The 26,759-nt window shown below is 38.2% G+C and overlaps 1 long non-coding RNA gene across 1 annotated transcript in view; it reads left to right on the forward strand.

The window, feature by feature from the left end:
* The window catches only part of LOC121069056, a 50,764-nt gene extending 24,736 nt beyond the window's left edge, over positions 1-26,028 (forward strand). Inside the window, exons 4-7 of the long non-coding RNA XR_005819221.1 lie at positions 1,499-1,990; positions 9,735-9,832; positions 12,463-12,549; positions 25,779-26,028. This is a non-coding gene — a long non-coding RNA (uncharacterized LOC121069056). The remainder of the gene's footprint in view (positions 1-1,498; positions 1,991-9,734; positions 9,833-12,462; positions 12,550-25,778) is intronic.
* The last annotated feature ends 731 nt before the right edge of the window (positions 26,029-26,759 follow it).

The raw sequence follows: 26,759 nt of genomic DNA on the forward strand, positions 1-26,759 counted from the left end.
CTGAAGTGGCAAAAAAAGAAAAAAAAAAAAAAAAAAAAGGAAATTAATGACAGCAGATCCCATAAAAAGATAAGGTTTGAGGGTAAAAATTTGCACCTAGATCCTGGCTGAAATCAATGCCAATTTAGCCTGTGAGCCTGCTCACTTATTCAGGTTCACATTTCCACATTTGAGGCCAGACATAGACAAGATCAGTCATTCAGAGCCTTTCAAAACTGGTACCTCTGGCAGAACTTCAACAGCCTGTCCCTCCTTCCTCACCAGCAGCTTTCTGGTGCAACTACCAAGTGAACCATCATGTACCACAGGCTTCCGTTCTGCTGTATCTCCTGCTTTAATTTAATAGTCACATAATTTAATTATCTTCTCCAGATGTGGCTTCATTAGATCTGGCTAGAATTCTGTTTGGCATAAAATTTTGAGATTTTGGAACTTTTGTTCATTCAGCATTGGGCGAAGACCGAAGGGATGAGGACTAAAAAAAAGACTCTTAAAGAGTGTCATGATAGAGAACAGACAAATACACCACCTTCTGCAATAGAGGGATGATGTACTTTGCAGTTTGGACTTCCCAAAGGTTGCTTTATAACTCTTGGCTGCAGAGTTGGTTTGATAAATTGATGTTTATTTGCACAAAAAGGAGTGGCTCTAGCAGAGAAGATGAACTCCATAGTGTAGGTCCCTTATTTTAAATAAAAGACAAGAAGATCCTGGGAGCCATTTCCCCAGCAATGAAACAGCTTTCCAACAGTGAATGGTAGGACCAAACGTGCCTCTGTTCAGGCGTTTTTTTGTTGCTTGATATTTAGTTTAGCCAGTATGTTACTAGAGACATCACCATGACTTTTATTACTTCAAATCCCAAATGAAACTATTAAATAAGCATTGACTTTGTTGCTGTTCCTCTAAACGTTGTAGTTTATTTTTGAAATATAATGGTTAAACAGGGTGTAGCATTCTTTATGGCCATCTGTTTTTTAAATGTTCTGGCAAAAATAAAACAGATATATGTATATAGCTAAATAGTAGAATCAGTGTTAAGTAAACATCCAAAAAGATTCAAAGGCCAAAAAATTACTTTTATTTTCTTCCTGTGGGTGAGTCTGCTATGTCTCCTAGAACATAGAGGGACAATGTATTTTTCTATATCATTATAATGTAGATAAACACCTGTTTAGGCAGCCGCCGTGCAGTGTTTGTCAGGTTGTTGTAACCCAATCATGAAAAAAATTCATTGCACCCTTCCTTATTTAAAAATAAATAAATAAATAAAAATCCCTCTAAAGAACTGGGATGGTATGGTTGCACCTTGAAAAGGACAACCATGATGTCTCAGTTTAATTGCATTTGTACTGTCTGTTACTCTTTTTATTCTGGAGGGACTCGATGTGAAAGATTGTGATTTTCCAAAGTGACTAGTTGTTTTGGATGCCTTAAGATTCTGCAAATTTCCAGTGTGAGACATATAGAAAAATCTGAATTATCTTCCCATTTTCAGACAGTCAAGCCTGCTTCATGTCCCTTACAGACTGCTTGCACTCTGAAGACATGAAAATTGAAAACATTTCAGAGAATCACAGAATGGGCAAGGTTGGAAGGGACCTCTGAAATCATCCAGTCCAACTCCCTGCCTTGCAGGATCACCTAGATCACATTGCACAGGATGGCATCCAGGCGGGTTTTGAATATCGCCAGAGAAGGAGACTCCACAACCTCTCTGGGCAAACTGTTCCACTGCTCTGTCACCCAGTTCATCTCTTTTTCCTGCATTCTGTGAAGGGAAAGTATATTTCTTAGATTTTTTTTTTTAATGTATGTGCTCATTTGGAAAAAGCTATTGATGCTAATGAGTATTTCTTCCAGAAATGGGAAGGCTGAAAAATCTTTTGGTGAAGGAGATTCAAGATGAACAACCACCTTCTAAAACAGGAATGAATTTGATTGTGTCTTTTTTTAAAGCCTGCTACCAGTGATATACTAGAAATAATTAGTAAGTCACTGTTATTTGCTTCTTTTTTGTTTCTGACTAGCTGAGCAGGACACTGCATTCAATGCTATGGTAAAAATCTGAGTTGGAGTACTTGTGATTTTATATTTTAAATTAGACACAGATCATGCAGAATGTACTGCTAACTCACGTGGTGCAGATTAATTTGTATCTATAAATACCCCTGAAAAATATATATGTTCCCAGTTTTACTTGGACATTCTCCTAAGACTTCTGTCTTGTGAAGATTGTGTTTCTTCATTATTTAAAAAAAAATAAAATAAAATAAAATTGTATAGAACGAGGGAGTTTTTTTCCCTATACAAACCACAATAAAATTGGAAGGATGTCCATTCTTATTAAAGCTGTTTCAGGCAAAGTAATTTATTACAATCACAAAAGTACTATTGATACACCAATTGTTAGAAATGAAGTTTTAGAGACATCTCAGGGTTTTTCACCAGCCACAGAGTTCAGGGGAGACTAATGTAGTGCTTTCACTTCTTTTGGAGGAGAAAAAGAAAATAAAAGTAAGCTTTAATATTATTATCATTGCTTATCTGAGAAACTGAGAAAAATTATGCTAAGCCTAAATATTGAATTTTGCTTTCACAGGATGAAATCAACTAGAAATTCTATTTTCTCAGAAGCTGATAATGGGTAGCTCCATGTAATATGCAAACACCTCCAAATATTTGTCTTTATTCATTGTGTTTTTAATTTTACTGAAGACTTAATGCAAGTTGATGACTTGGAAAGGAAGTGTTTGTAAAATCTGCATAAAGTTATTGTGGGATAGCAATAGTTGTATTACATTCCTTTCACAATAAGGTTAAATCTGTAATTGTTTATTTTTTATGGCCTTCCTAAATTTTATTTATTTATTTTAAGGTCTAAACCAGTCTCATTTGCTTTCAGTCCACTTTTACGGTACATTCAACACCTCAGAGTCAAACCGATCATAATCACCAACTTTAGGGAAGGTAAAATGTGTTGTTGCACCTGCAGTTATGACATTCTTTCCCACAATCTCCTTCCACTTTCTTTACCAAAAGCCTCAATGTCTGATCCAATAAGCATAAAAATATATGTCAACTTCTGAGCCATGAGTACTTCAATGATAAAGAAATATCTACCTCACTTTTATAAAGGCTTTTTTTTAGAGCCTTTCAGAGCCTATTGCATTTACTTACTGTAAAAATACTTTCCTAAGCTCCAGTCATTTTTATCATGTTGGTTGGAAACTGAAAGAGAGTAACAAACCTCTGGTCGGTAACACTTTAAGTGCAAGTGGTGAGCAATTAGAACAATATCAGAGGAAAAAGGAGGAAGTCTGTATCTCAAACTATTATGGTTTTAATCAAAACAGATTTATGTAATTCTTGGTCAGTGTAAACTGACTCTGCTGTTTTGAAGTCAACAGACCTAGACCATTTAACTTAATACAGGAGTAGGAATTTATTGCTTTCCATATATGAAGTGCCATTTATAAAAAAGCAAACACATCCAAAAAAAAGCCCTGATCCCAAGAGACCATCCCTACCATCCCTTTTAAACTGCTGGTTTACTTCTAAAGTGTTCTTCAGTCCATGTCATGTATTAGCTGTTTTCTATCTGCCTGTACTGTGAGGACAAGCTTACGAGTGGCCTCCAACCCAAATGCACGTGCATGGCTCCCAGTCTTGGTAGCTGCATCGCTCCAGGGACTTCTCCGTCAAAGCAGGGAACAGGACAACCTATCACCTCTGCTGGTGCCAGGTGAACCTTGACCCCGTATACAAGAGAGAAGTTGGTGGAAGGACAATTTAAGTGCATTTGGGTGATGACCAGACTGCCATGCTTTAAGCCAAAATGTTCTGATGTGGATGGGCTTTCGAGCTGAAACCCTTTTGTCTTCTAGCTGGTAGGACATGGAAGACTGCATAATGGGGTTAGTGACTTGATTAACATCTGTACTCCCTTCTGGGGCCTTGTTCTGGTTTTGAGGCAAGAGTAACTTGGTGGCTATTCATTTGTGCTTTCCCCCTGCCAAATCAGGCTTCCCTGAGATCCATGTCTTACTCATCACATTCTACTTTGTGTTTGTGCGTTAACATTCCTTGCTGAAGCCATGCAGTATCACATCCCACATGTCAACCAGGGTGTTGTTCTCAGTGTGGGAAAATAATGGAAAATGAATTTTTTTTTTTTTTTTGGCATTCAAAGTTTATAGCTGAGAAACCTGAGGTAAATGGTATGTTACTACTGGGCCAAGGGGTCACCCTGTCTCCATAAAACTGCCTCTTGCAATGTGATATGAGCCGTTGTTCAGCCCTTGGGACAGACAGAGAGTTAAAAGGTGAGGCTGTCATCCTCCTTGCGTCCCCTAGGTGCAGAGTGTTACAGAGACAAATGCACATGAGGGGAAGATTTCTGACCATGAAAGACAGAAGGGTATTTCAATGTAATTAGAGTTCATCAAATCTGTCAAAACTGTGTAGACCTGTGCAACTAAAGTGAGTGCAGCTGTGCTCTCTGCATTGCACTTCATGTTGTATTTCATGGGTAGCCATAACTGTAGGTTACAAAGCTTGTTTAATTTATACTGGCAACGCTGAGTGTCTAGGAAATAATAGTATAGTGGTGATGTGTGAATCTCAAAATATTCAGAGGTTTGTTCTGGTTTGGATAGCAGTAAAAAGCACAGATGCTAATCTGAGCCTATTGGATCTCTCAAAACAGGCTGGGGACCCCAGTACAGAAGAAGTCTCCTAAGTTTTTTGGCCACTGCTAGATTTAATTTTGAACTGGATGGACCACTGCCCAAGGCAACTGCAACCAAATGGTAGCAATCAGCAGCAAAGACAGCCAGAGAGAAATGCAAAAGCTACACAAGTAATGTAGCTGGGTTTCATTTCAGTTGAACTCTGGCATGCTTTTTCTTATTGGCTCTGAAATGTCTTGGCATGTAGATCAAGATATCCAAGTGTTGTGGGTTAACCCCAGTAGGCAGCTAAGCACTACACAGCCACTTGCTCACTTCTACCAATGGCCCCCCAGCACCAGAGGGAGAGGGGAAGAGGAAAAGAAGAGGAAAAGCAAGAAAACTTGGGGTCACAATACACATTGCTTAACAAGCAAAGAAGTGAAGAAAAAAAGAAGGAAAACAAAAGAATTGATACAAAGCTGTCACTCACCACTTCCCATGGGTAGACCAATGCCCAGCCAGTTCCCAAGCAGAAGATGTCATGACATTATTCGGCCTTGAGTATCTCTTTGGTTAGTTCAGGTGATCTGCCTGCTCGTGTCCCCTCCCAACCTCTTCTGTGCGCCCCAAGTCTGTTCATTGAAGGGCAGAGGGAGAAGCAGGGAAGGCCCTGCAGCAACAGCTAAAGCTTGGGTGTGTTATCAGCATTGTTTTGGTCACAAATCTAAAACAGGATCATACAAGCCTTTATGAAGAAAATTAACTCCATCCCAGCCAGACCCACTGCACCAAGCAATTTGAGCAGAAATTTACTCTTCGTCTCTTTGGAAATACTTTATGCCTGCAGTTCAGGAAGTTCAACAGAAACCTGCGTCTTCAAACTGAGGCTCCAATGTCAAGCTAATCTGTTCCCACACATACCAGTTCCACTGGAGCAGGTCTGCCTTCAGATATTTTGCTCTTTTCAACCTTGAAGGCACTGAAGGAAGGTAGTCTGCTGACCGGTGTGGAAAGAAGATGCTGGGGCAGAGTCATCTTGTCTTTGTAGCCAAAATAGTTGGCATAAAGGGTTTGAAATGAGTAACAGTGAAGGTACTGGATCAGAGATGAGGAGGTTAACTACAAATTTCCATTTTTTTTTGGCATTTCAAGGGCTTGCATTTTAAAGAACAATATATCCCCAGCTTTAATTCTGTTTTACATAAGCACTTCTATTTAAGAAGTGCCTTTACCTTTACTGAAAGGGCAAAACTAACTGAATAATGTGCACTTCTAGGTGTAGTGAGACCTGTATTGCATCTGAAGTTCGCTGGAGACTGACAGCTCCTACGAGGCACCACATTTAGTTCTCAGGAGCTTACCAGTTTGTAACCAGCATGAAAAAAAGAAGTACCGGGGGCCTCACATAAGTTTTTAAGATTTGTTGGCATGACCTGTGGGGCTTGCAACTTCTGTGAGTACCATGTTTCATGCTTAGCTAATGAGGCTTAGAGGTTTTTGGGAAAACTTGTGCCTAAAAAACACCCTAAAATAGTTTGCATGTGGTCAGAACCTGGGGTCCCTAAAGCAACCACTAATCAATTCTGTGATTCTGTGGTCAGAGAAACCCTTTTTTATTCCACAACACTCAAGGAAAACACTGTTATTTAGATACGGTATTTTCTCTATAACAGGAAGTAGGACCAGGAGTTCATTAGAAATCTGATTGTCAGTCTTTATTCCTGTATAGCTTTTGCTGGCAAAGTTATTTGGTGTAAAAATCCTGTTGTTAATCCCTGGCTGGATTAGATTTATTTTTAAGTGTCAAGTAAATTGATCAACCCTTTCTTGTTTTTATTACTGAACTTTAAAAATTGCCAGATGCTGCTGTTGAGTGGTGGTTTATGAGGCTTCTTGTCAATAGCCTGAGGCAGGGCAGAAATAGAAGGGCAAGGAGGTTATTTTTGGAATGTACAATGTGGTACTTTATGTTGCACATTTATTTTAAGAGAGGCAATGGACTGTGAAGGCATTTTAAGTTTGCACCTTTCTCTCCTGATAGTTTTGGTTTGTTGTAATTAGAGGAAAAATGGTGACCGATGATTGTCAGAAACTTGTCATTGGTCCCCTTAGTGCTATAGATCGCATAGCACTGGATAGCCCAGAAGAAGCAAACAGGTCTGTAGGGCAGTAACATCACTTCTGGGGGTGTATAGTTAAAGAAACACGTGGCGTGTTTACAAGTTGAGTGGCTGGTTATGTGTTCTAATTTACTTCCAGAATGAAAAGTTAACAGGTCACATGCCTGAAGTTAGGCCCCAAGTATATAAGCAGAAATATTTTTTCAAAGATGCTGAGTACGTAAATAGCTACCATGATTTAAGTGGCACAGGAGTTGACCAGCAGCTGTACAGAAGCAACGTGCTACTATCCATGTAAGCAAACATGTTCTTGAAGGTTAAATGTGGGCAGGTAAAACACAAATAATAAAAATTCACATAAGGCATGGCAAAGTCTTTAATATTTGTCAAATATGTCAGGGAAGCTCTTGACCCCTGTGCCAATCATGTCACACATCCCCATTGATTATTATTTTTATTATTTTTTTGAAAATAGACCTTTGTGTTCATTGAGGGCTGGTTTGCAAAGGAAGTTTTTAATCTCTGGAATTCTTTGTCCTTTGAGTAGGAGAGAGGGGGCAAAAAGAGGAGTAAGGAAAGGAGTGCAATTTCTAAACAGGGAAAAACAAAAGAAAAAATGTCCAAACTCCAAAACTTAGTATTTTTCAGTGTCTCATAACTACAAAATTGTTTGTCTGATTGTTCCACGATAAATATCTTCCTCTGTGTATGGTCTAGACAGCAGATATTTTAAATGGAAAGGTGCTTTTCTTTCCCTCTGTTACAGGAATTTAGTATTGGGATTATGGTTTAAAGGAAACTCTTACCTTGACTATGGAGTAGTTAGTATAACCTCATTACAGTGTGAGGGAAAGGAATTTCACTAGTTGTTATATTCAGGAATTTTTCTGGTCCCTCCACTTTAGGGAAGGAAGTCAGTTGCTCAGGAAACCTGGTGACTGCAGTGCAGAGGCTGGTGGGGATAGTCCTGATCTAGTTATTCTGGCACATATGTGAGCAGTAAGTGATGCAAATGAGACATTCCAAGAATAAGTGATAAATTTGGCAACACTCATGTGGCAAGTCCCAGTGAGGGAAAACAGACATCAAAAAACCAGAACTGCTTTATTTAGTTATGATGAATCTCAGATAAGAATCTTCTAGTTCCCCTAACTTAAATGCATTTAAAAAGAAAGTATGATGTATACATATATGTATGTATGCACACACACACCTGTTGGAAATGTAAAACCAATGGCTACATTTCTGCTTCTTAATCAGATTATATATTTAACGGAGGGATGTTACATATATAAAAGCTCATCTGTGTTAAGTTAAAGGGGCAGAATTTTTCATTGCCTTATTTTCTATGGTATAAGCTGTTAACAATGCCAAAGGAGTTATCTGTATTTCTGAAAACGGGAGAACGGTTCTGCCTCTCTGGCGCAGGAGAAGATGAATTGCTTTCTGCCAGTAAAGTTTGAAAGATAAAGTTCCTTTTGAAAGTGTCTCATCTCCATTGAGAAATAGCACTGGTGGTATTTTGTTTCTCTTCACAGCTACCTGCCCTATATAGTTGTGGTTTATTCATTTGTCTTTATTACAATGTGGCCGTGCTTTACCTATATACTGTACATCCATCTTGATTTAAAGCTGTGTATCGTACTTGTCTTTTCATCTAGGATTTGATATTCTTAACTTTGCTTGGGAATGTCATTTCAGAGGGAGGACAGTTGCTCTTTTTTGAAGATTTCTGGTCTCAGAATCATCTCTGGAGTGCAGACTGACATCTCATTGCCTTCTCTTTAAGTTCTAACAACTAGGTAGCAACTTCAGATTGAAGCTCAATTCAAAACCAAGTCACTGGGATAAAGAATTGTCATTTTAGTGAAAATGTAGTCACCATCTATTAATCTATCTATTAGATTAAAAAAAAAAAAAAAAAGAGCAGACCAGTTGTTGATATTGGTTGTTCCTATTTGGTTGAAAATTTAGGAAATTTTTGTTTAGTGTTTCACACTGCCATTATTTATAACTGTGACTCACTGCACTTTAGTCGCTTTAAACAATCTGGTTGCTAGAGCCAAAGACAATTCCAAACCATACAGATTTAAATGTTTAAGCAAATCAATGACATTATTAATTCATAAATCCCTTGTTAGCAATCTGTAGAAAGAATGTTTGCTTTACCACATACAACTAAACAATACAGATGGATATGTAATTTCTGCTAAAGCATGATCCTCATTCAAGTGGAGTTTTAGCATTTTTGTGTTTATCTTTTGTCAGCACATTGCAGAATGAGTTCAGTTAGTTCACAAATAGCTGAAGTAGTAGTAGTTCAAGCATCTTTTTAAGGGATTATATTTTTATTGTATGGTCAATAATATAGATTTTGACATTATATACTGTTCAGACCTATGTATGTTCAAAGTCCACAAGTCCACACTGTGAAATTCTGCTTTTATTCTATCTTCTTTTCAGTAAAATTTCACTGAAAAAAAAAAAAAAAGGAAATATCTCAGTTACGATATCAATAATGTCCATGAAGCATGGTGTGTATTCTTGCATTTGTCTTTGAAAAGGGAGTGGTCAGGTGGGACTTTGCATATACACCTTATGAAATAGTTGTTAGCAGTTGTTGAATGAGAGTGTTGGGGTGCAGATAATTGCCAGTAGGGACAGAACTAAAATTTGAATTTGGAGACATTTCTAAGTATTGCATGCTAAATCATAGACTAAGATGACTTATGAAGATAAGTTTTCTCTGAAGGTCTTTATGGACAAAAAATGTAGAGAAGAAACAGAACATATAGAAAAGGTAATCAAAACTATCTCTGTGAAGGTTCTGTTAATATGAGGTGCTCATCTGAGACTATACGAACAGGATCAACAGGTAGATGTTTACTGAAAGCAGAAGGTAAATGTGCAGTTACACATGTTCTTTCTGCATTGTTTTTAGGAGAAGAATATTCCTGGTTGTAGATCTTGAAGACAAAACAAAAGGCTGATACTATAGACTGTTTGTCCAACTAACATACCTGTGACAAGAAGGGAAAGGTAAGACTAGCCACAAGCAGCTGTCTTAACTGAATTGTAACATGCTTTTGATCAAGATCTCATAAATCCTCATTGTGTTCATAGGCAGTTATATTTTGGCTTGAACAAACCCATGGCCTTCATGTACCTAAGGTGAGGGAAATGGGATTTCTGTCCCACATTATTCTCCTGTGTGGCACTGTGTTGGCCGTTGCCACCCACGGTGCACTGCTGCATAAATAAAGTCTGAAGAGGAATCCCCCCGAGTTTTGGTTAGTCCATATAATAAATCATATACAATGAAAAGAATATTCCCTTAAGCCAAAGGGAAGTGATAAAGAGTGGAGTATGTGGGTCCATCTGGTCAGAATCTCATAAAAATGTGTTTACTCTTCATTTTACATACCCTCTATGTGTTGATATGACATAATTCTCTATAAAGGTAGGAATACTATGCACATACAACCATGAGTTTGTATGAGATACAGTGAATATCCCATGAGAGAGGGAACAAAACATAATTTAAAGTTGGAACCAGGAGTGATTTATGAAGATCATTGTCTTACTGATTCAGATACTTTCCATATGTTGTAGAAACCAATTTTTTGCATGGTATGCCTAAAACATGTAGCAAATCTACCTCCTTTAAAATGTTTTTCTTAAAATGAAATTATTATTTTTTTAAAATCTCCGTTCTGTGGTATCCCACCTTATTTTTATTGAAAGGACACTTTAACATGAAAGAGATTGTGAGGTGACTCTGCTGAAGTTTGGTGTGGTTGACAAAAAAACTAGAAGTACTTTTGATGCTAAAACATCCTATTGCACTGTATTTATGGCTTGACTTCTGTATCATGCTTATCTGATACATAATATGCCCTGTATTATGCTTAACACCCTGAAGGTACTAGCCTCGTATGGGAGGAACAAATTTATTTATTTGTTCTTACAGCTGTAGCACCTAATAATTATATATCTCATTTTATTTTAGAAATTATTTAAAGATATGGACCTAGTTGTATTTAAATTATGTGATGGGAACATGATTACTAAAAATCCATTACTGTTTGAGGCATTAAAACACTCCATTGAATTTATTATAATGCATAAAATAATTTTACTATGTGTAGACTATTTCACTGGTTGCTTAGTGAATGAAGGGACATGTATTAATCACATAAATCAACACCACCTGTGGCAACTTGCCCCCCTGAAGTACCTGCCAAGGAGAGATGGATGAACAAAGCATGAGGAAGAAATTATCTGGTGTGTGCTGTGCCTTTTTGCTTGCGATCTTCTAGAATGTATTTGTTTGTTCACCAAACAGTGCCTGCAGAGTAGTTTGGCTTGTAGCTTGTTTGGAGGCAATTTGTAGTTAGTATCAAAATATGCTTCCAATGAAGATTATTTATCACTAATGGAGGGACCCATTTTTTTGTTCTTTGTGTTTGATCCCTTCCTTACTTAAAAAGTCCATGGATCACAAATGAGACATTGCAGTGTTACTGCTGTACAAATTAATAACAGTATGAATCACCTACAAATACAATAGCTTTACTTTGGACCCTTCATAATGATCTCCACAGACTTCAGGGGTATTCAGAACAAACCTTAGAATCAATTTCTCAGCACGGACATATGGGACTGCCACTTTAAAATATATTAGGCACACTTTCCGTAGTCCTTTTTTAAAATTGCTTGTTTCAGTGGCTGTCTCCCATTAAACTTTTTGCTAGGGAATCTGTGGAAAGTGAATTATAAAGAAGATGCAAAGCCACTTGAAACTAATAAAGTACTTGAACAAATATAATTAAGAAATTGTGAACACTGTTTTCCTGTAACTGTAATCCAGGGTCTATGTTTTTAGACGCTTTCCCCCATGTTCCTATTTTGTAAGTCTTATATGTGTTCTACCATGAGATAGCATAAGAGTTCTAGCAGAAGTGTTGCATAAGATAGTATAAACCAGGCTCATCAGTACCAAAAGCTCACTTTGAAAGTGTTTAAAATGTTTTCAGAAAGATAAAACAACATCAGTACTAAAAATAGTAATAAAAATTCACTTTCCTTGATTAAATGAATCAAAAATAGGTGTGCAACTTGAGCAAAGATTGCATTTATTTATTTATTTATTTATTCTTTGCTTCCTTGATGTGCAGCCATGCACATCTGCTCAGTGCACAGAAGGCTTGTCGGAGCACGCTGGTGAGTAGCACGGTAGCAGGCCTGTGGACATCCTTTGTTGTGTCCTGCGCACTCTGTACGTATCAGTGCCACGTTGTTCTCCAGACTTCTGTGCTGTGCGAGCTTGCTGCTGGGAGGGGAGAACAAATGTGTCTGTAAAGCTTTAACATCTGTTGTAACCATGAGTGCTTTGCTGGATGAGCTCACCAGCAGGTAGGACAGCTCGTTCCTCTGGTCTGCTATCATTAGCTAGCCACCGCTGCTGACCCTTGGAGAATTGTTAATGCATCTTTTCAGGCTTGAGAAAAGGTTAGTCAGCCAAATAGGTGTTTTCTGCATGGCCTAAAGGGAAGGACAAACAACTCTTTCCAAAGCAGCTGTGAAAGCAGCTTCTGCATGTATAGGATAGAAGACAAATGTGCTGGACAGGTTTTCTGTTACTTATTTTCATTTTTATATTTTCACAGAATGAATTTTATCCATGGGCAGGGGACTGAAGAAATGTGTGTATGATTGCTCTACCCTCAGAAGAGGATCTGAGGTGAAAATGAGAGGTGAGTGGACAGAATACTGGCTCTCCGAGCAAGAATTAATTGTATATTATTGTCATGTGTTACTCTATTGCACTTGCCTACAGGGAAGTGGTAATGAGTCAGTGTTTGTCCATAGATTCAAGATTTATGAGCATGTCAGTTGGCAAATTCAGAACAAGTCCACAGTTGTCTGTTCCATGTTTTTCTGGTTGCTTAAAACAATTTGTCATCAGCTGCTTTCTGCTGCTTGTAGGATCACTGGAAATCCCATCCCACTCTATTGTTCTCTCTCTAATGTCAATCAGTTCCACTTCTTTTCTTTCACTGGTGATATGGCTAATTAGAGAAATGGGAACATGTACTTCATAGCACTGGTACAGCCTCTTCTAGAATCTTTCCTAGGCAAGGACTGCTCTTCTCATCACTTGCTTGGACTTACCGTTTGCCTGTCCCTTCTCTGCTTCAAAAAGCTCTGTGTAACTCTCCTTTTTTATTTTGAGACACATGGGCATGCATCAATTTTTCTGACTCTGTGATGGGTCTGCTTAACTAAGTTCATTTAGGTTCTTCATCAGGAATGAAAGTGGAAACTAAATGTGTCCTCAGGATGGAATAACCCCAATTGTCCCAGCTGAAAAGATGATTAATTTCTTTTCCTTGAAGGTGCACTGTTCACTCATGAAGCTGGTAGCCAAGCCTGAGGCAGGATAGTCAGAGATTAGAATTAACGTTTTCCTTTCCAGAAATGCAGTTTGTATTTAAGTGATATACAGCAGAATTGTCTCTAAGAGCTGCAACGTGTGGAAGATATGTAACACAATCTTTTCTTCGCTCATGTATCATCAGCTGTTTACTAGACTCTGGTTTCAAACTCTTTGTTAGCCGCGGTAGTGTAGGGGAAGGAACAAACAGCTTGAGTTTCAAATCTGAAGCTGACTTTACAGCACTGACACTTAGGTATGCAAAGAATTACAATTTTTCCCCCTTTGTTTTGACAGTTTGTCTATCGAATGATAAAACAGTTGAAGCTGGACAGGCCTGCAGGAGGTCAGTTTTTTCAACCCTATGGTCATATAGATAGATAGATATTCGTACATTCAGAAGGACAGCTGTATTTTGGATTATTTGCTTCCACAGTGTGTATCGCCCTCATCCACAGCAGGTGGCGCTTGAGCCCCTGAAATGCACAATTTATTCAGCGATTCTTGTGGTTTTACACCACAGGTTCTGTACAAGCTGTGGAAGACGCTCTGGTAACATCAGTATCCTCTGATACCGGTTGCTTAAAATCAGAGTGATAGCCCACAAAACAGGATACAGGGTGAGAAGCAAGAAGGGAATTTTTGGAATCAGTTAAATTAACTTGGGCATAAGGACAATTAATGCTGCAGTTTTCCACTCCTTGGAATGCCATGATCCAGGAAACGATGTGATTGCTGTTTGTAACATCATATTCTTAGTAGGAAGCACTTCCCAGAATTGGGAACTGTGTAAACAGCAAATGCATTTAAATATAACAAAAATGTATATTAACCTGAATGAAATCAGCATAAGGAAATAACCGGTTCACAGACGAGCAGAAACAGTGATGCTTTTTTTGCACAAAAGCCAAAAATGTAATTTGATTACAGTCACATTTTTGATACTTTTTATCTTATGCAGGAAAGGTGTTTCAGTCTGCCTGTGCCAAGCAGAACAGAATTTCATGCTGCTAACTTTTCAGTTTAATCCTGCAAAAGCATGATTTCAATTGTTCCTATCTAACAGAACACAAGGATTTTGGCAGAGGTTTTACACTTACACTGGTTGCCTACTCTAGTGACTAAAACAGAGTCAGACAACTCTAATATTTAGGACTGTAATGTACAGTTTGGAGCGTTAATAATGCAGGCATGATAGGCTTTGGCTCCCTGTGCAGTTAATGGAGAAAGGAGATGCAATTCCTCAGGACACTGTACCATGAGTGCATATTACAGAAACATCTTTTTGTGCGTTTTTGTTCTCTGAACTAGTGGTCAGTGCCTTCCAGTGCTTGATAATCCTTCCCATGTTTATTATAAAGATGTTCTGTTGTTTTTCAATATAGCCACGAACAGAAAGGAGAAAATGTGAATGGAAAGGCTTGAAAAGTTTTAGGAAAGTGAAAATAGACATTTAAGATCATGATGAGGAAGTAAGATCTGTCTTTCTGGATCCCAAAAAATCCAAAACACTACAAAACATTTGCAAGCAGAGCTAGTGACAAAAGTACTGTCAGGACGGGGTTTCAACCGGTGTTAAATCATTATGGGACCATCAAAGGTCTCTTCTGTTGCTGTTCTGCCTGAGTGCTTACAGAGCCCCTGTAACTAGGCACCACCTCTGTGGTCGTGGAAACTAAGGAAAGTGGGAAGGTTGCGTGTATTATGAGGATACCGACGATGAAGTGAGTTACATGTCATTAGCCACCATAACAAGTGGAATTCCAGGCAGACTGTAAATCATGCACTGAAGCAGGATTATTCTTGCAAATCTATATATAAAAAAGGGTGACGTGACATCGGACACGCTACTGAAGGGAGCCAATCTATATCCTGGTTATGAATGTTAATTGTTAATGAACCTGCATGTTAATGAACCTGCCAATCCACTGAAAACAAGTTATTACTGGTCATTCCCCCTTTAGAGAAAAAGGAGCAAATAACTTTTACTTTGCTTTTCCTATATTCAAGAAAATGCACTTAATAACTTGGTATGACCTAGAAATGCTGGGCTCAACTCTCCCCTGCTCTCCATTCTGTGTAGATACTACCCCTTGTGCCAAGAGGTTTTAACATACTGATGTGTCAGAAACAGTGGCATTTTAAATCTATTTGTCAAAAGAATAGATGGTGGATAAAACATATCTATTAACTTTGAAGATAGCTCTTGCTCGGTAAGGACCTCACCCAGAGCCATAATATTGAATTAATGGTGTAAATACAATTACAGAACAAACAACCCCCAAAACTGTGTTCAAACAAACAAACAAAAGAAAAGTGACATACTACATTGATGAATCACTGATACATTTGCTGAGCTGAATAATCCTTTGTACTACCCTTGAAGGGAAATTAAGTAAAAAGTCCTATCTGTGGCCATTGTTTGTTATCAGCATACATTGCTAGTCAAAAATGGCTTTGGTATAGAGAAGAGTCTTAGAGTAAGTGTTAATAAATTCCAACTTAAATATAAATGCTGTGCCAAACAAATTGTATGCTATGATGTACAGTTGAAACTTTGAGCCTACCACAAATCCCAGAAGCACACATTCCCAAAACAAGTGCTTTCCAGCAAATACCAAACAAAAATAACTTTTCAACAGAAGATGTCTCTGGAGTATAGCAAAATACCAGCCCTCTTAGGACAGTCATGGAGGAGAAAGTAAGTAGTCATCATAAACTCCAACTTCTTCTGTGGAACCAGCCAATAACCATCATGCCTGGGTGGTGTCAAGAAGAACGAGATTATTTTCATCTTCTGTATGTGACAAATTCCTCTGTTCTCCAGATTAAATGAAATAAAGGCCTTCACTGCATCTGGTGTAATAAAGTTATGCCATTACCCCCTTCCATTCCAGATGAAGCAATCAGAAATGAGCACTTCTCCTGTACAGCTGCTGCTGCTGCTTCTTTTGATCAAAATTGCTCTGTGTTCTTAGTAACTGTAAATCTGAAGGAGGAAGTGTTTTTAGGAGATGGAATAGACATGAATTACCCTCTTTGGTAAGCATTCAAGGCTTTCTATTCTCTAGGGACTGCAAAAAAAAGTTCTGTGTATTTCAAGATCTCAGATGTTGTTCCTTATTTAAAGGATTTTCCACAGCAAAATCTACAGGCATATCATGAATACTATTCTTCCCAAATGAATTCACAATTAGGAGTTCAAACAGAGTAAAACCTGGGATTTTCTGAGAATCTTAATAGATCTCACATTACTAGGTTCTGTTGTCAGCCCAATCCACAAGGGAATGAATAACACTTAAACTATTAAGGCACCAGAGTTTTTTAGGAAACGGAAAGCATCCATCCTATCTAAGAAATCAATTCCACAGAATTTGTTCCATTGTCAAATGGTCTGGGAAAGCAAGTCTGTTAGGGTTCTTTTAAGTTAGCAATATTTTATCAAGACAGCTACCATTTTAATTGTATAATATTATGTACATTATTTCAAAAGAAGTTGACCTCAAACATGGATGTATTCAGGGCAAGTGCTGGTACATAGGCTTCATTCACAGATAACTACATTCTTGCTTCTAAATAATTTGTGGTCATGACCCTTTCTTACTACCTACTGTAATACCAACTCAAGCTATTTTTCTGGATCTGAGATTCTGGATACATGTTATGATCTGAATGAAGATAGAATCGCAATTTGGCAGGAACCTGAAAAGAGAAAGATAAGAAGAAAGCACTCAGTATAGCCTTACAGATTCATACTGGGTAGCTTGGATTTCAGAAAGTCCCAAATCAGAGGGTAATTTAGATTATCTTGTCATTTCTCTGGTTTATCACAGGAGATATGCTTCACCCAGATATCCTTTTTGAAGCTCACCCACTTTGTATAAAGCATTTCAGAATGAGCAGGAGATTAACTTGGGCCAGGGAAGAACAATGTTTGAGGTTCTCGTAGTGTTAGGAACCCAAGTAGATGTTAGGCTACCTGTTGATCTGCAAGGCAGAAGAACATTGTGTTGATCTGTAAGGCAGACACACTGTGCGTTCACTACAAGAAGGTTATTACTTTGACAATCTAGGCAGAATAGGTTTTGTTTCTATTTTACAAGGAGGAAATTGATGTGTACAAGTCCCTCACCCTAGATCATATTTGAAAGCTGCATGTGCATCGTAAATACATGATATTTTAGAAACTGCCCAATTCCATATCCAAGTTAAGAAGTATTTGTCTTCCTTCTACTCAGGAAATAGGTAGTAAATCTCAGTGATTAGCACCGATGAAATGATTTCAGTGATTATTCTGCGATATTCATGGTTCTTGTGTCACTTTGGACATGAAAGGCACTAAAGAGATCTCACCAGTTTTCCAGAAGTGAAAAGTCACAACTCAAAAAGATGAGTATAAGAATTTTGCAATTCAGGTCTGAATCCAGACTCTGCAAAGGTGAGGGGTCTTTGAACAGGAGTCTTGGTTCTGACAGTGAACAAGAGGTAAGCCAAGAGTAATTCTGTTGAGCTCAATGGGACAATGGTTATAGAAAAAAAAAAAAAAGGTAAAAGAAGATTCAAGATATTTCCATTTATGTAAAACAATGAATTAGTTATTGAAGTGATTAGACACATTGTTTTCATGCAGAATGGATGCTTATTCTCTTGTCTCAGTTCCTTCATCCTGACCTTAAAGATCATCTAGTTCTATAACGTGGATAGAATGCCAAGGAGTTTCCTCCCTTTTCTTTGATAAGGAGAAAAATATCAGTGATTTATACCTGTGCTTTCAAGTGAACAGAGTTAAGTCTGTACCTTTCCCTCCTTGGTGTTCCAGAAACTAGCAAATTCATGCGTGCTTTTACACCAGGACCAGCAACATTGCCCAGGGTTTTACAAGAAAAAAAATATATGATGGCACAATTAACAAATTTTGGAGTAGTTTTGTGGATGGTTATATTACAAAAGGGAAACAAGAAATCCATACTCAATTTTTGTTGTTGTTAGGATCTCCTGTAGAATAGAAGAGGAAAAACATTTGTTGAAAATGACAGGGTAATTGTACAAGAAGAAAGAAAAACTGGTCTGAAGAATCAGGCAGGTAGACCAGGAACTAAGTTTATCTCGTTCAAAGTATTTACTAGATTTTAGGGTTATGGTGACTATCTCGATTCTGACCAATATATATGGTAAATGAGACACAAATGCAGGTACATATATTTATTTTGTTGCATCTGATATAAATGTGTGTGTGCATACATATTATAGGAAAGAAAGAATAACAGCTTCCTTACTATATGAGTTGTAAACTTTGAGGCAAAAATGATCATGTTGCCTGTGTGTTTAATGGACTGATTCCATGAACTGGAAAAGTTTATATATCTTTACATGAGGAAGTTTTATATTTTCTATGGTATTTGCAAACAGTGTAAAATAAATAATTTAAACACTTAGATTAAATTAATCAAAAATCCAAAATCCCCAAATGAAGTCTTTTCATAATAATCATCACAATGAAGATTTCAGGCAAAACATATACAGTTGGCGGCAACATCAAATTCTAAATGGATAAATCATCCTGCAAAATGCCCTGCTAAAGGTCTATCTTGAGACTGCATAACTTTACATAAAGGCTCCTTATTTTTCCTCCTCAGACTAGAGCAGGAGCTCCTACTGCTAATATAAAACACTCTTCTGTCTGTTTCAGGGGAAATGATGAAAAGATGGAAAGCGCAAAGCCAGTTCAGATCAGCTCCAATTGTATGCATCTATGTGGTCTTCTATGTAAGTAACAGTCCTCTGTAGTTAAATGACCTCGTGTCCCAGGAAACTGAGCAAGGAGGAGGCTTGTAATTAATAATGAAATCTGCACAAAAATGGTTTGGAAAAACCATTAAGGATGACAGATAACTGCACTGGAGACGTAAAAGGAAGGTAGTGATTCCTTTCTTAGTGACTGGTTGTATATCTATAAGAACCTAACTTGTCCTGAGTGCTTAACATGAGAGTACTTCTGGAGTGCCTGTGTATTGGGGAGAAAATGGGAAAAATCCATTGATTTTCCAGAAATGGCATTTGAGGAAGAATGCACCCTCTTTTACTGTTGCAATGTTTCAAATGAAGGAAATGACAATTCCAGTATGATCTGGAAGGCAAAATCATCCTAGATTTTGACCGAGACTCAACAAATGACATTCTTATGTCATGAGAGCCTTTGTGATAAGGAGATGTCCACGGCCATAGAAAACTGAATGTGCAGGCTGAAGCAGGAAACTTTAGTCTTTGAAAAAAAGGGAATAGTTTTTGCACCATGCCACAGGTAATTTTTCAGTGGTCTAATCTGAGGATTATTACTGTGCAGGAAAGAAAACATGAACCTTTCAAGCATCTTTACTTTTAATTTTTTGCTTTCTTGTGCCATTGCTTTGTATTTTTGCACAATTGTTGCACAATCTTTTCCTTTGTTCTAGAACATGAGTCCTGGAGATATTATTAGAATGACAGGTAGTCAGGGACATACATCAGAGAGGTTTTCCAGCCTGATTTTCCAAGGCAAGCAAATGAAAAGGTAGGCAGTAGCTTACGTGAAGACAATCCTGCTGAAGGCAGTAGGTGGAGGCAAAGTGCAATAAAAATCCCGATGTTGTACTATAGCCTTCAGCCTAGGGGCATCCCTGGCTATTTGAAGACACACTGCTGTATGCTTTGTAGAAAAAAATGCAAGTTTGTCCCAGTGGCCAAAAACAAATGGAAGACTAGTACTGAAGTGTTTTCTTGGATAAAAAAAAAGGATGGCTTCCGAGTTGGCTTGCGGTACCTGCTGTCTACACACGCCTCTTGGAAATACAAAGAAAATAGAATTTTGCAGAAAGGGAGAGATGGCTGGGGTAGTAAAAAGTTCATGGCCCGACTGCCTTTTTTCCTATGACTTGACAGCGGAAGATCAAGCTGGCTGTTGCATCTGTGGAATGATTTCTGGGGTATTGACAGTTACTGGAAACATTACTGGGACACATTATCCAGCAAATTAAAACTAGGAAAGCATAGGGTAACCTGTGTAATATGTGTGTTTCAAAAATGTTGTCTTGGCATATATGTTAAAAAATGTATTTGACAATGCATTGTAAATGTGTTCATAAACTTCACATTTTACCCTGATTTTGCAGATAACAAAAGAGACATTTGGATCAATTCAAATATAGTATGTTTTTTAGTCAGAACGTCTACAGAGCAAAGGAAACAGAGGGTTTCTCAGTCTAGCCAGGGGAGGAAGAGTTTTCATCGTTCTCCTTTTGCCAAATAGCTCACAGGGTAAGGAATGCTTTGAAGACATTTTCTCCTGCAAGTGTGATGTAACAAGCAAGCTGAAGTAGGCTGACCAGATTACAAACAAATAGCTCTGAGAAACTGTGGTTTCTGGAGAGTAAGAGTGGTGTGACAACTCCTAGTAGGTAATACCAGAGATACCCTTGTAATGACCTGCTTAACCTTTATGTTCATTCTTCTGCTACTGTTGGGAATGGCTAAATCCCAGACTTGCAGGTTTGGGTTAGGAAGATCAAACCATTAGGGAAGTGGAGAAAACGTCCTAGTCTGAACATCCAAATAGTGTTCCCAATGTTTGCAGAACAACAGCTAAGGCCCTGTGGGGCAGCTTACAGGTGAGAATGGGTAGGTTTCAGCTGGCAAGGGGAGACCAGCTGCTCCCCATATCCGTTCATGGCTTTCACCTGCAACCAGTGCAGTGAGTGGTGTGGGAGGCTGAGGTGTGAGGAAAGGCTTCATATGCGTGCCAGGAGAGGTTTGTTGGCTTTTACTTTTGCTTTTCTTTAGTTCCTCTGTGACTCCTTTGGGTGGTGGAAAGGTGTCTGTCTCTTTTTATACTCTGGAAATGAATTAGGAAACTCTCCCTAAGACTTGTTGAAGCAGGATGGCACAAGAAGATTCTCTGTTAGCAGGGGCTTGGGTCTGGTCTAAACCTGGGCTTTGCTGTATGTTTCTGAAGGCCAGATTCTGTGTTCTTAGATCTGTGTAAATTATTTGGGTCTTTCTAGTGTTTGAATAAAATGGAGAGGGGAAGCTAGCCAGACGTTTTATTTTATTTCCCTTCTAGTCCCATGTTTTATTATTTTTAAAGTGATTGACTGGAAGGAGTTTAAAGAGGATACATTAATATTTAACTGTGCTGCAACAAATAATTGATGTTTTTAAAGTTTTCTTTCATTCAGACTTGTCTGGAGCTCCCCAGCCTAGTTTATTTTTGATTATAGAAATTCATTTCAGTTAAATCATTCCTTTATCGGCAGGATCTGCCCACATTTGGTTAGACTAAATAGCTCTAGAAACCACAGTGTTTTTTTCAATTGCTTTGAATCAAAGTTACATTAAGGCAAAGAGAAAAAAAAAAAAAACAACGACACACCACTCTTTTGCTGAAATTGGGCTGGATCTCATTAATAGAGAAACAATTATATTAAGGAGTCTTTAATGTGTAGCTGTGATGCTGTGCTAGTCACTTAAAGCTTCATCTCTGTTTTGAGAACAGACTATCCTGTTTCTTGAGTTTTTCCACTTGCAGTTTTTTGTGTGTCCATGACCTGGAAGCTTCCACCTGCCCTGTCCGTTTGTGACTCTTTTGATAATCAGTAGTCTCCATTAGTTCTTTTGATGCCTTATAAAGCCTTATGCTTTTGGCAGGTAGAGCTAACAGGTCAGAAATGAGGAAAATAAATCTTATTTTGCTAAATAGCCATGTTTATGTTGTTGATACATCTGCTTTTATTGAATGGCTTCCTGCTGATACACAAGGCAGGTTGTTCGCTGTTAGCAACGATTGTTTTATGAATCCTCTACTGGGCTTGTCTGATCTTATTCATAATTGTACATGCCACTGAACACTGGGGGTTATTGGGGAGGGGATTGAAGTTGCGTGGTTGTAAAATAGGGTGACTTTTTTTTGTTTTTGACACTAAAGTTTTTTGCAAATTGCTCCAACAATAGAAAGGGAAGTGCAAGTTCATTTTAAGGCCGTTTTAAGTATAACTCTTTGTCAAAGAAATGGCACGAGAATTTAAGGTTTGTGAGATGGATGTCTCAGTGAGATTTAAAAGCTTTTTAAAACGTACTCATAATACCACAGTCCTGTATTACCACCCCAATATATGAAAAAGTGATATAAATGTTCTGTAGATTGATAGGGATATTTCTCAACTGCAGGCTAGCTTCTGAAACCTTTTGCTCCTGCCAGCAATTGCATTCAAGTATTAGGTGATGGATTTACACAATTGCATTTTAGCTCTTAAGAACATCAGCCAGATGTCATAAGGTAGAGCATCCCCACAGACATTTATTAGCTTATTTCCTTCTAATTTATTAGCTTATTTATTCTCAAGTGCTTTTCAAGTTTTGCATAAATAAATGCACTATGTTCTGTTGCTTACAGAACTCACCTGTTTTATTTGTGTATCTGACTAGTTCCTCTATAAGACTGTATTCCTAACTCACATCCCATGTATCTGCTACTGGTTCTAGTTTGGAACTGCAGAAATGCAGAAACATACAACTTCATGGGACCACAGATTATTTATTAAAATGATTCCTCATGCTTATTTTGTAACACGCTCTCCTGTTCTAGCCGATGAATACACTGGCTAAATTCCTGAATTACACACTACTAATTCTTAAAATTTATTCCAGGTAAGAAAGGATTAGAATTTCATGAGTTTGAGACTGATTCTGTAAAGCATTAATATATCAGTAGAGTGAATTCAGGAACTCACTCTTCAAAATTTGTTTATAAAGGTTTCGAATTCACTTTATGGACTTTTACTTTAGCATGAAATATTCCTTCATATTACTTAACCTCTGTGTCTGGTGCCCAGAGAGTGGGGAACTCTACATGGAAAGCATTCAAGAGAAATTCTGAAAAATTTATTGAATCATATGTTGCTAATGTGAGAAAAATCTCAAATAATCTTCTTCAGACAGGATCTTCTGTGAAGCTATTTTATTTGCGATTGCAATGGCGGGCATCCTGTCAATTAGGAGCACATTTTAGTAAATAAATCATAACCTTTTATTCCTTATTACCCGACACCTGATCACTTCCCTTTTTTCCTCATTGGCTGAGTACTACAGGTTCACAAGCTACTCGATGCTCCTCTACACCACATATGTACAATTTTTTTTTTTTCAACCCTTTAATTTCTCCTTTTTCCCTTTTTTCCCCTTTCTTATGTTTTGAGAACTTGTGATCTTTGTTTTACTGTTCTCACACTGCTCATCCTGTTTTTCTCAAGCTTCCACCTTATTTTGGAACAGTGAGGCCTTCTACTGTCCTCTTACCTACTTAGCATTTCTCCTTATTATGACTACACAACCACCTTTGAATACAGAAAATTAGTCCTCTACTGCAAAAACACAACTTAGTTTTTCACACTAAGTACAGCCCTCTTATCTTTTATTACCCCTTTTAACGTAGATTTCAAGTTGGGTAAAGGAATAAAGAATCATCACTCTGTGTACTTCTCACTGAGACTTAGTGTTGCAGGCATTGGCTCTGCCTTGGGGTAACAGTGTAGTCCCACCGAGTCACAGAATATCCTGAGTTGGAAGGGGCCCTCAGGGGTCAATAAGTCCAGGCCCTGGCTTGGGGCTGTGACTGCTGCCCTGGGGAGCCAGGCCCAGTGCCTGACCACTTCTTTTGGTGAAGAACCTTTTCCTAACATCCAGACTGAACTTCCCCTGATGCAAACTCTTGCCGTTGCCTCAGGTACCGTCACTGTCCCCAGAGAGCAGAGCCCAGCACTTGCCCCTCCGCTCCCCTCGTGAGGGAGCTGCAGGCCACCATGAGGCCTCCCCTCAGCCTGCTCTGCTCTGGGCTAAACAAACCAAGGGACCTCAGCTGCTTCTCATACATCTTCCCTTCTAGACCCTTCACTATCTTTGTGGCCCTCCTGTGGACACTTTCTAACAGTTTTATGTCCCTCTTATACTGTGGTACCCAAAACTGCAAGCAGTGCTTGAAATGAGGCCTCACCAGCGCAGAGTGGGGCAATCACTTCCCACAACCAGCTAGCAGTGTCATGCTTGGTGCACCCCAGGGTGCAGTTGGCAATAACATGACAGAATTAGTCTGCTGAGTGGTGGGTCCTCTTGCAAAACAGTCCTTTATTTTGTTAGACAGACGTAATACCGTGTAAGAAGCGTGTAAACCGCAAATTTCTCCCTTGGTAGTCTTAGCATTTCTAAGAGATGGGCCATTCAGGTGGAGGAAGCAGAAATCCTTATGTGTGAAGAAATGTACTTGAGTATAAGGTTTCTTGTACCCACCAGCACACAAAGGGTTGTGATTTTACTGGGAGTTGTTTAAAATTGCAGCATTTCACAGGTGAGTCAGATCTGAGTCTAAATGGACTGCTGTTACAAGAATATACATGGCACCTGTGGAACATTGCTCTTAAGTGTTGTTGTTTTTTTTTCTTAGTTAAAAAGATCAAAACTGGTATCCTTTTGTTTTAATATACATGTACCTATTTCGTTTGTTTGTTTGCACAAAGTATATATTAGTTTCAGAATCTCCATGTATTTACTGCACACTAGAACTCTGAATCCTTCTATTCCCTGCACTAACTTCCTCAAATCTAGTTTTGCATGTGAAACTCCATGGATTAGAGTCACCCTCAAATCTGAACCCTAAGTCTATACATATAAAAAATGTATATATGTGAGTTTATATAATTCTATATACACACATACAATTCTCATACTCTAAGAGGAAGAAACAAAAAAATCTACATTTTCAGCTAGGGCTGTTTATACCCTGCTGTGATCAGAGGAATGATTACAGCTCATGACATATCTAAGCTATCTAACTAAAACTGGTTTATACATGCACAGCAGTAGATTTGCAGCAGAGTATATGTTGGCTACTGAATGTATGCTGGGACTTAATCAGTCTGCTGCATTATTGCATTTTGCTACCCTGGCTAAGATAAAGCTGGCTGCTTCAGGTGCATCTAAAGCAGGTCTGTCACAGCACAGTATTAACACACTATGTTGAAGTTTCAATCTTATAAACTGTTAATATTGCATTAATTCTTGCAACACTGGGTTCAGCCTTGAGTTACAGTGCTTTTAATGCCCACCCCCTCCAAAATACATCCAGATCTGCGTTCTGGATATTCAGTTTTCCTCTGTTTTGTGAATACCTGTTCCTATACGATCAGCCTCTAAGATATCTGCTTTCTCTCCTGTGATGCTGACCCTCTCCTTCAGATCTCAGAGCCACCCATCATGCAGGCCTTTGGTACCAGCCCATACATCATCGGTTTCCTGTGTGTCAGCCATGTGGAAACTACCTGAAGTAGTTAGGGTTAAGTGCTTCAAACCAAGGGGATAAATTGCTTTGTTGTTTGTTATTCCTCATAACCAATCTTCTGTCTATGAAAATATTCTCCTAGGGCAGTTTTAAATGAGGCCTAATTCTGCACTTAGCTGGAAAAAAATTGGATGTTATCTTAGACCATCTTCTTCCTTGCATTTTTTGATCTTCACTCTCAACTACAGCCCATGAAGAATTAAACTTGCTCAAGAGAGTGGAAGAACATGTTAACAAGGAAAGATAAAAACTGAGCATGGAAAGTTTGGCCAAATAATTTCCAAGACGGACCATGATGACTTTGTATTTTTTATGTGCAAATTACAAAGAGGGCAAAAACTCCGACTTGAAAAAAGATGCTATAACTGGGAATAGTGGATTGAAAAGTGATGAAAAAATTTCAGACAGAACATCTGGGAAAAAAAGATGTCCTAAAGGTGAGACGTATTGGACTGTGGAAGTTTCTACTGATTAATGGCATGTATTAACCCACCAGCTGATCTGGATGCTGAAGTGATAATTGCTTTCTACATTTTAACAAGAAAGATTTATTTCCATTAAAAAAAAAAAAAAGTCACCTGCAGTTAAAATCTGTAGTGTGATCTTTCTGAAGATTTGGTTCATGAAAACAAAATAAAAATAATTAGCTGTCATGGCAATAAGAGAATTGACTTTTATAGTGAGGAAAAAACACTGTGTCCACATTCTTTGGGCTATTTTTTTCTTTTTTCTTTCACAGGCATGACTCCCATGCTACATACCACAAGCAGTCCAACCTCACTAACAAACCACATTTTGGGATTGATCTAGGAGTTGACTCTCCAATGTTATGTACAATAGGAGCAATGTAATAAAACACACTCTAATCACTATCTGAAATTGGCATCTCTTACTCAAAAATCCTTTCATTTTACTTTGGACCCCCATGAAAGTCAAGTTTATGGAATAATGAACTCCAGGAAGGAGCTGGAGCTCATTTACTATTTGAATAGTACCAAACCCTTCATAAAATGTTGACATTATTCAGTGTGCAGCAAAATGCAGCTGGTGTAAAACTTTTTTTTTTTTTTCCTTTAAATAAATACTGCAGTTGTTTGTTACCACGAGAATAAGAGATTAATTTACAAATTGTTCATCTTTCCTGCTCATCGTTCCAGAACTCCTAGTCC

The sequence above is a fragment of the Cygnus olor genome, chromosome 4 (genome assembly GCF_009769625.2).
Source record: "Cygnus olor isolate bCygOlo1 chromosome 4, bCygOlo1.pri.v2, whole genome shotgun sequence".
Taxonomy (NCBI): domain Eukaryota; kingdom Metazoa; phylum Chordata; class Aves; order Anseriformes; family Anatidae; genus Cygnus; species Cygnus olor.